This window comes from Octodon degus, unplaced genomic scaffold (assembly GCF_000260255.1).
Source record: "Octodon degus isolate 3935 unplaced genomic scaffold, OctDeg1.0 scaffold00147, whole genome shotgun sequence".
NCBI lineage: Eukaryota > Metazoa > Chordata > Mammalia > Rodentia > Octodontidae > Octodon > Octodon degus.
This window is the reverse complement of record NW_004524723.1, coordinates 4937479-4945978: the sequence shown is the minus strand read 5'-3', so window position 1 is coordinate 4945978 and position 8500 is coordinate 4937479. Positions and strand designations below refer to the sequence as shown.

Sequence of the window (8500 nt, the reverse complement as noted above, 5' to 3'; positions counted from 1 at the left end):
AAGAATGTATGCAATGTGTTAATCATTGAAACTGTCCTACCAATTTGGTTTGAAACTGTCTCATTGCTATTTGTTTCTCAATAAAATTATGGAAAAAAAAAAGAGTAGGGGAATGAGGGGGGATTTTACAAAGCTTATTTTGAGTTAGTCAGGACCGAGGGTTAACTCTTTGTTCCCATAGACGAGGTCACATTTTGCAAACCCTACAGGAATATGTCCTTATTTGGCTTAGGCGTTGTTTTTTTCTGGTAGTAGGAAGGACATCTGATGACAGTTTAACCCATTTTCAAGTGTTCTGTTTGTTCTCGTAATCAGAAGAACGGTTTAACTCATTTTGCGGAATGTTGAGGAACATTTTTTATCTTCTCTCGGAATGCTGAGAAACACTTTCTTATTTGCACAAGCAGTCACATTTTGCAGTTAGGCATGAGTGGGAGTTTACAAAAGAAATCAAGGTTTTACAAAACAGAAGTTACAAAGCTGGTTACAAAATGGAGTTAATTAAACCAGCTTACAACAATAGTTACATATAAGGTCTCACTGTATAGCTCATGTTGACCTTGAACTTACTGTGTAGCCCAGGTTGGGCTTGAATTCATGGTGCTCCTTCTGCCTCAGCCTCCCAAGTGCTGTGGTTATAGGAATGTATATCACACCAATCATGCATAGTAATTTTTTAGTGAGTGCGACTGTTACATGATTACCTAGATTTTATTGTCTTTGCTTAGAGACTGCTAAAATTTTTTTCAAGCAAGCAGGTAATTTACTTTTAGATCAGCTTTTGGGCTAATTTAGCCTTATTTCTAGTATGGGTTTTCTGTGGCTTTTTTACAAAATGTCCCAGATTTTAAATACTCTGGCTTCTTTCTTTTTTGTGCTTAGGTAAACAACTCTAGAAAGCAGTTGAGGTGAGTTTTGGGGGCTCATCTTGTTTGTTTTTTTTCTTTCTAGGATTCTGACCTTTCTCTACCTGAACTGTCCAATGTCTGAACACACTTGTTCCATAGATTTGGCTTTCTATTCCTTATGGTAAATTTAGTTTCATGGTAATTACTTATGGCTGCATCACACTTAACATCTGTTGCAGTCAGAATATGCAAGGAAAAGGAATTAATATGGGACACATAATTTATGGGATTATTTTCACCCAAGAGACAAATGCATAAGAGTATGGGAGATCTGTCCATACACTAAAGACCCAAAGGATCCAGGTGAGGGTCTGGATCCCACAGCAATGTCCTATCCGAGTCCCACTGAAGATCTAGAGCCCATAGCAATGCCCACCATGAGTCAACTGGAGGCCTAGAGCCCATAGCCATGTCCCACACAAGTCTGTTTCAAGGATCTGCACTACGAAGCCCCAAAGGTAGAAGCTAGAAAGTGTGTACCATCAGGATGAAGGATCTGAGCCAGCAGGCTGAGGGATCTGCATTGGAGCCAAGAAGCAATGCTCAACATAGGGATCAGAGCTCCCCTGAAAAGAATGCCAGCCATCCTAAGCAATAACAAGGTCCCTTGTTCTCTGATGACAAGACCAGCCAAGTTCATATCAGGAAGGCCAGAGTGATAAGCTTCTCCAGGAGGATCAACAGCACACACCTTTTCCTCCACAGTCAGGAGTCAATGATGCTCAAAGTAAAGACCAGAGCTCCCCCAAGTGAACTGCAGCTATTCTCAGTGACTACGAGGTCTCAAGCTCCTCCAACCATGAACACTGCCAACTTCCTATCAGGAAAGCCAATGTGGCATACTTCTCCAGGACAATCAATAGCCCACTTCTTCTTCTCCAGTTCTCCTTATTATGTTGTTGGCAACAATTCTCAGGTGGGTTCTCCACACTCAGCACCACGATGATTCAGTTCAGTTGGGCGCTACAAGTTGACCAGCAGTTGTTAAGCTACCACAATATTTTTGAAATATGAATTTTCTGTTGAATAAAACACACTAAAGTCACACATATAATAGGCATACAGTGGTAAATTGTTTATTCTTTTTTGTGTTCTATGTAAAAATACTAAAACTCCTTCATCTTATGAACATTCTTTTTTCTTTTTTCTTTCTTTTTTTTGGATACAGGGTCTCGCTACCCAGTTCAGACTCACAGTGACCCTTCTGTTTCAGCCTCTCTAGTGCTGGGATTACAGATTTGCACCACCATGCCTGGTTTCGGTGGCTGGCACAGTGAGCCTGGGGTCCTGGGGCAAGCATAGCATGTGGTACAGGGGATTAAACTCAGGACCGTGCACTTGGCAGGCAGGTATTTATGCCACCGAACTATCACCCCCACCCTATGAACATTCTTTTTTTTTTTTCATGAACATTCTTATACACATACTTTTTTCATGAACATATGAATACATTTCTGTTGACAGTATAGCCAGGAGGACTGGAATTGCTGGGTTCACTCACTCTAACAACCACTAAGTTTAGAATCAGTTATCTTTCTTCTCGACTCTAGACATATTTATTCAAATCTGAATGACATTTCCATTCATAAATATTTCAAATTTAACATGCAGGAAAACATTTGCTCCTCATTCCTTATTCTCTGAATCAGTAAGTGGCTTAATTTATCTAGTTACTGGGCCGGCGAGATAGCTCAGCGGTCTAAAGTGCCTGCTTACGCAAGCGCAGGCCAGTCCAGAGACAGCGGTTTGATCCCAGGCAACACGTGCCACGCCAGCCCTCCCCTCAGAGCCGGTTTGTTTAATAATACAATATTGTTTAATAATACAATATTAAATGTTTGTTTAATAATACAAGGTCATGTAAACTCTGGGAGGGAATATAAGGACAGTATCTGGCCCTTCTCAGCCAAGATTACTTTTCTTCTAGGGCTGATGGAAGATGGGGCAGTTCTTTTCCTTGCTCATCCAGAGGAAGATTTCCTTCTTTCCTAAAGTGTTCACTTTAGAGCTGTGTGAGAGAGAAAAAACTGCCTCCAGATATAGAGCGGTAGGCGCGGGAGATTAGCCTTTTTTTGAGGGACAGCCGAGTTGCATTTCCAGAGGACTCTGCACTCTCCTGGCGCAGGTGCGTGATAGTCTGCCAATCTCTTGGGGAGGCGGGACTAAGGCGGGCCCCCCGGAAGGGGGCGGGTCAGAGAATGCTTCCCACAGAATCTGATTGGTCTGGACAAGCTGAGCGGGCAGGGGCGGGGCTTAACTCCTAGCACCAGCCGCGTTGAACGTGGGGCATCCCTGCCTAGAGGCCACTCCCGGCCCCACAATGCACTGCGTGGTGCGTCACTCGGAGCGGCCCGTCCAGGTTCTACAGGTACTGCCCAGCCCCTTCCAGTCCTCTTCCCTCCCTGTTTAGGGTCGCTGGGACCCTTGGCTGGCCGCTGCCCTCGCTCTCCCTTCGCCTGTCTTGGCCTGCACAGGTCTGGAAGCGGCCCTGTGCCGAAGAGCCGGATGTAGTTGGGTCGTGAAGTTCTAGGGGACGCACAGGCGAGGACTCCGTCCCGTTCGCCTTGGGCCCATGGGACGCACGCGCGGCGGCAGCTCCTCGGCTGGCCTGAGCCGAGTACAAGGCAGCCCGAGCAGGGACGTCTGAGGGAGGGGACCGTCGCCCTCGGCTGCCAGCGGTTGGTGGTGGGCGCTCACTGGCCCCAGATGTCAGAAGCACAGGATCCACCCGCCTGTTAGGTGACCCGAGTGAGCTTGAGGGGGCATTTCCTATATCTTCAAGGCAGGCTAGGACTAAACCAGTGGCTTACCGTGCCTTGTGTGGAGGATTGAAAGCGCGTTGTATCCAGAGATTTGCCCGCTCTGGCTCACGGAAAATCCTTGAGGCCCTGTTAGGAGCACTTTGGGAACGAAGTGGCCCAAAAGAGACTTGATCAGTTGGCTCGACAAATAGAGTTCTGCAAAAAGAGAACTCCGAACCTTCCGGCATTAATCCCTCTGGTAGTAAAAATAGCATTTTTTCCTGCTGCTTCCTTTCCTGGATCTTTCAACTGGGTAGATGGAGCGCGTCAGAACCAGCTCCCCTATTCCTGTTCAGCTAAGGTAAAGCCCAGTCTGGAGCCAGAGTGTAAGCCACTACCCTGGACACGATAGGGTTCCAGTTGATAGGTGAAACAACCACTTAAAACTAAGGCGGGGCCGGGGAGATGGCTCAGTGGAATAAGCTCTTCCCTCGCAAGCTCAAGGGCCTGAGTTCAATCCCCGGTTCCACAAAAAAACAAACAAACAAAAAAAAACAAAAAAAAAAAACTAAGTCACATTCCGTGTCACTGGTATTTGTTCACAGTCCAAGGTTGTAAGGAATTAGGCAGTACCTTGAATCTGACACCTGTGAGCATACCCTAAATTAATAGGACATCCAAATATTTCCAGTATTGAGAACCAGCATATCAATTTATTCCTTTTAAGTATGTGACAGTTATATGTTCTGTTGCTTTGTGAAAGAAACTCACATCCTATCAAAGTGATGAAGTGATTTTCCGTTCTGTAAGAAGTTTGGCTGTATCGAGATGCAGTGTCTCAGGTTTGTTAAGATTAGTTCTAAATTTAAACACCTGCTTGCTAGTTTAGGGACTGAGCAACTCGCTTAAACTTTCTGGGTTTGAGTTTCCTCAAAGGTAAGAGGAAGCTAGTAGTACCCAGCAAACAGGTTATTGGAAAGCTTAAACGAGGTAATATGTAAAATGCCTCATCCAGAGAGTGTAATCAATAAGTAATATGAATAACAAATACTGAATACTATATAGTGTATAGCACACTATAGCACTTTTAGTATATTAGAAGGCACGGTAGGTGGTTTACATGGTCCTATGGGGAGAGTCTATTTACTGTTAATAGTTGAACCCTCTGAGCTATTTGTAACCATATTTTACATGTAAGGAAGCTGATGTTTACAAAGGGAAAGCTTGTTGCAAATTACATGGTGGGTGTGTGGCAGAACTTGTATGTGAACCAGCGCAGCCTGGCTCCAGGTTTCCTCGTGTAAAATGGAGGTTATGCCTACTGTCTATAAATTCTGTGGCACTGCACAAATGTTGGGGATTGATACATTGTACATGTTTTGGAGGGCCTGTTCCTAAGTGGGAGTAAAATCCTACCCTGAGTTTGAGGTCTTAAAATACTGTGCTGTGCAAGTGCCCTTACTGGGAGTATCAGAGACTGCTGGTGAGGTAGGGAACACAGATAAAGCAGCAGAATAAATACTAGTTTTCTCTAGTTTCCCTTTTCTTCTTGACATAGTCTATCCTATTCTCTATGTCACAATTATAAAGCCAGGCTCCAAATTAAAACTCACAGATCTCAGAACTTTTAATAAAATAACATATACCAAATTAGCGTTTCTCAAACTTTTTTGTTTGTTTTTGTCTTTTTGAGACAAGGTATCACGATGCATTTCAGCTGCTCTTGAACTCACTTTCTAGCCCAGACTTAAGATGAACCTCCTGCCTCAGCCTCATGAGTGCTGGGATTGCAGACGTGCCCTATGACACCCAGGCTTCCCAAACTTTGACACTGTCATATGCATGATAATTTCATAAGCAAATGTGCATTTAAAAAACTCTTGAAATTTTCACACATGCATACATAAAAGGAAATGAAAATTCTTTAAATTATGAGAAAAACCTTGTACCCAAAAGCAGATCTCACAGTCTTGCTGAAAATATAGGGCAAAAGTCAGATAAAGATCAATGTTTGAAAAATACAGTAATACAGGAAATGTGCAGGCAAGGTAAGAATTCTGATGGTAATGCTTGCATGATTGAGGTTTGGGAAATGATAGCCTAAAAAAGAAATGTAAGTGATTCCAGGATAAAGTGGGGCGGGGTTGTTTTGTTTTTTGCTTTTTTATAGATTAATATAAAAGGAGAATGAAAGCCTTTGGCTGGTAGATATAAAAACTATATTTGGGGTTTTATTATTTTTTGAAAGATGACTTTCAGATGGCTGGGGCCTGTGGTCATTATTTGAGTTTTCTAGAGGTGAGAGCTCAGTGTCCTGTTATCTTGGATTTAAGAGATTGCTAGCCAGCTAGTTTACCATTGTGTGACTTTATCTTCCTCAGCCTTCGTAGATCTTCCTAGATTCTAATTCGGGCTTTTTCTTCCAACAGTGGGGGAAATGAGATTTAGAGCACTACTCTGATTGCTTGTGAGTTTTCTGTTATTAAAGGCAAATGTAATTTTTTTTGCGTTAAAAGTAAGGGTTAGTGACTTAAAAATTCACCTGTGGTCCTGATAGGATTAAAAACAAAACTGCACCCCCAAAACTACTACTGCTTCCAAAGCTTCTCATGTAGTTGTAATCTTTTGCTTTCCATAGCCACTGGTTCAGCTTCCTTGTTTTTCTGAACCACTGTAGTGAATTTCTAACTGATGGCCAGCTTATAACGCTCAGCTGAATTAAATTAGTGTGGTGCTGAGTATGGGAGGCCCCCCTGAGGATTGTTGCCAGCAGCATACAGGCAGAACAGAAGAAGCTGACAAATGCTGTTAGGGAGGCTTTTTGGAGAAGCTGTTGGAAGCTGCTAGTTCTCTCTGGCTGTTGTGTTGGAGGACCTTGTCAGTCTGGCTTTCCTGATGAACTTTGGAAGAGCTTTGGTCCTCATCTTGAGCTTTGCTTCCTGTCTCCAGAGAGGAAGATGGTGCACTCTCAGCCTTATGGAGAATCTTGTCGATTGGCTTTCCTGATGGGAACTCAGCTTTCCTCATTGTTGGAGGAGCTCAGGTCCTCACCGTTGCTAAGGATGGCTGTGGTACTTTTGGGGGAAGCTCTGGTGCTTACCTTGAGCATTGCTTCCTAGCTGTAGTTCAGATCCCTCAGCCTGCTAGCACAGATCCTTCATCTCACTGGCATAGACTTTCTAGCTTCCACCACTGACTGACCTTTGGGCCTTTCCAGCACAGATCCATGAAGTGGGCCTGTGTGAGACTTGGTTGTGGGATTTAGGCCTTCAGTTACCTGTGGGAGGCATTGTTATGAGCGGTAGGCCTTCAGATGGAGTTTTTAGTGTTAGTATGTGGACACGTTTCCTGCGTTTGTTTTTATAATCTTTGGGTGATTCATTATAAAATATTATAAAATGAGTCCTGTATTATATTGTTTCCTTTGCAAAAATCTCCAAACCACACCATCCACTTTCTGGAATTTTATCTTAGGTTGGTCTTGGTGTGTACATTTTATATTAAAGATTTTGTTTTGGTTTTGGAAGAAAGTAAAAAGAAAAAATGAGACTGGTATGTTAATTGTGATAGTGAAGAGACTGCTTATCCTAAGATGATTGGAATCTGTCTAGCCAAGTTAAACCTTGATATTGTTCGTTATTTGCTCCAGAGTCTTTTATTTCCATAGATTCAACTGGTTTGGTTTCTTTCTTTTTCTACTAACAATTTTTATTTACTAATAAATAGAAATAGTTCTCAGCCTTTTAAGGATCATGGCAGTGAATATAACTGCTGTGTTTTGCTTTTGGTTGCCAGCCTAAAGTGTGTATTACGATTTTATTTTCTTTTTCTTTTTCTTTTTCTTTTTTTTTTCAGAACTGGGGAATGAACTCAGGCCCTTGCACTTGCCAGGGAAGCACTTATTCTACTGAGCCATCTCCCCAGCCCCTGTATTACGAATTTTAAAATGCAAGTTTATCTGCTAGTTTTCAGTTTAGTACAGTGGTAGTCAATAGAGCCTGTATTGTATTTATTCTTTTCATTTGAATTTCTCTATTTTGGAATGTTATTTCTTGGAACAGGAATTATGTAATGTCTAGTATAATTATCTAATTTATAGTAGATACCCAGTAAATGTTTACAGGAAGGATGGGACTTACAGGTCAATAAGAACAAGGGTTTTTTTTTTAAGCATATATCTTAAGAAATGTGAGTTGTATCTTTCTTTGTTTTCTCTTTTTGCAATTTCAATGAGAATTTTACTGTTTCTAAATAATGTAGAAAACTGATACTGTTAATCATTCAGTCTTTTTAATTAGGTATTATTGTTTACTTTTGAATGTATTTCATCTGTCTTTTAGATTTTTAACAATTTGAAACAATTTGTGTCAGTCACACAACTTTTTTCAATTATAAAAATTTCAAAGTTATGCATGATTATATTCTTCATTCAAATTATGCATAACTATATATCTCAAGTATACATTTTATATAAAGTACACATATACAATTGATGCTTGTGATTCCAAATTACAAGTTCTAATATTTGAAACCCAATTCAATATTCATGGTCATTCAGTGTCATTTGGAATGTGAAAAAAGTTATCAAAAATTTAAAGTACTGGATTTTCATGTTTGCAGATGCAGTTGAAGATAATATTTTGCATTAGTTTTAGTTCTCAGAAACACATATCCATTTTTCTATATATTCAGTGCTTTTGCTTTCTCTCTTTCATAATAATCTCCCTGTTATAAGTGGCTCGCAAGCATAGTATTGAGGTGCTGGGAAATGTCCAAAGTGACCAAGGATTGTTTATATGCTCCTGATTTGAACATCTTAAATTTTTATTTTATTTATTTTACTTTATTTTA

At 41.2% G+C, this 8500-nt stretch overlaps 1 protein-coding gene across 2 annotated transcripts in view; it reads left to right on the top strand.

The window, feature by feature from the left end:
* The first annotated feature begins 3199 nt into the window (after window positions 1-3199).
* The window catches only part of Sec22a (SEC22 homolog A, vesicle trafficking protein), a 93092-nt gene continuing 87791 nt past the window's right edge, over window positions 3200-8500 (top strand). For both annotated transcript variants that reach the window (XM_023702169.1, XM_004642182.3), the window contains exon 1: window positions 3200-3276. The gene's annotated coding sequence lies outside the window, so the exon portion shown is untranslated. The remainder of the gene's footprint in view (window positions 3277-8500) is intronic.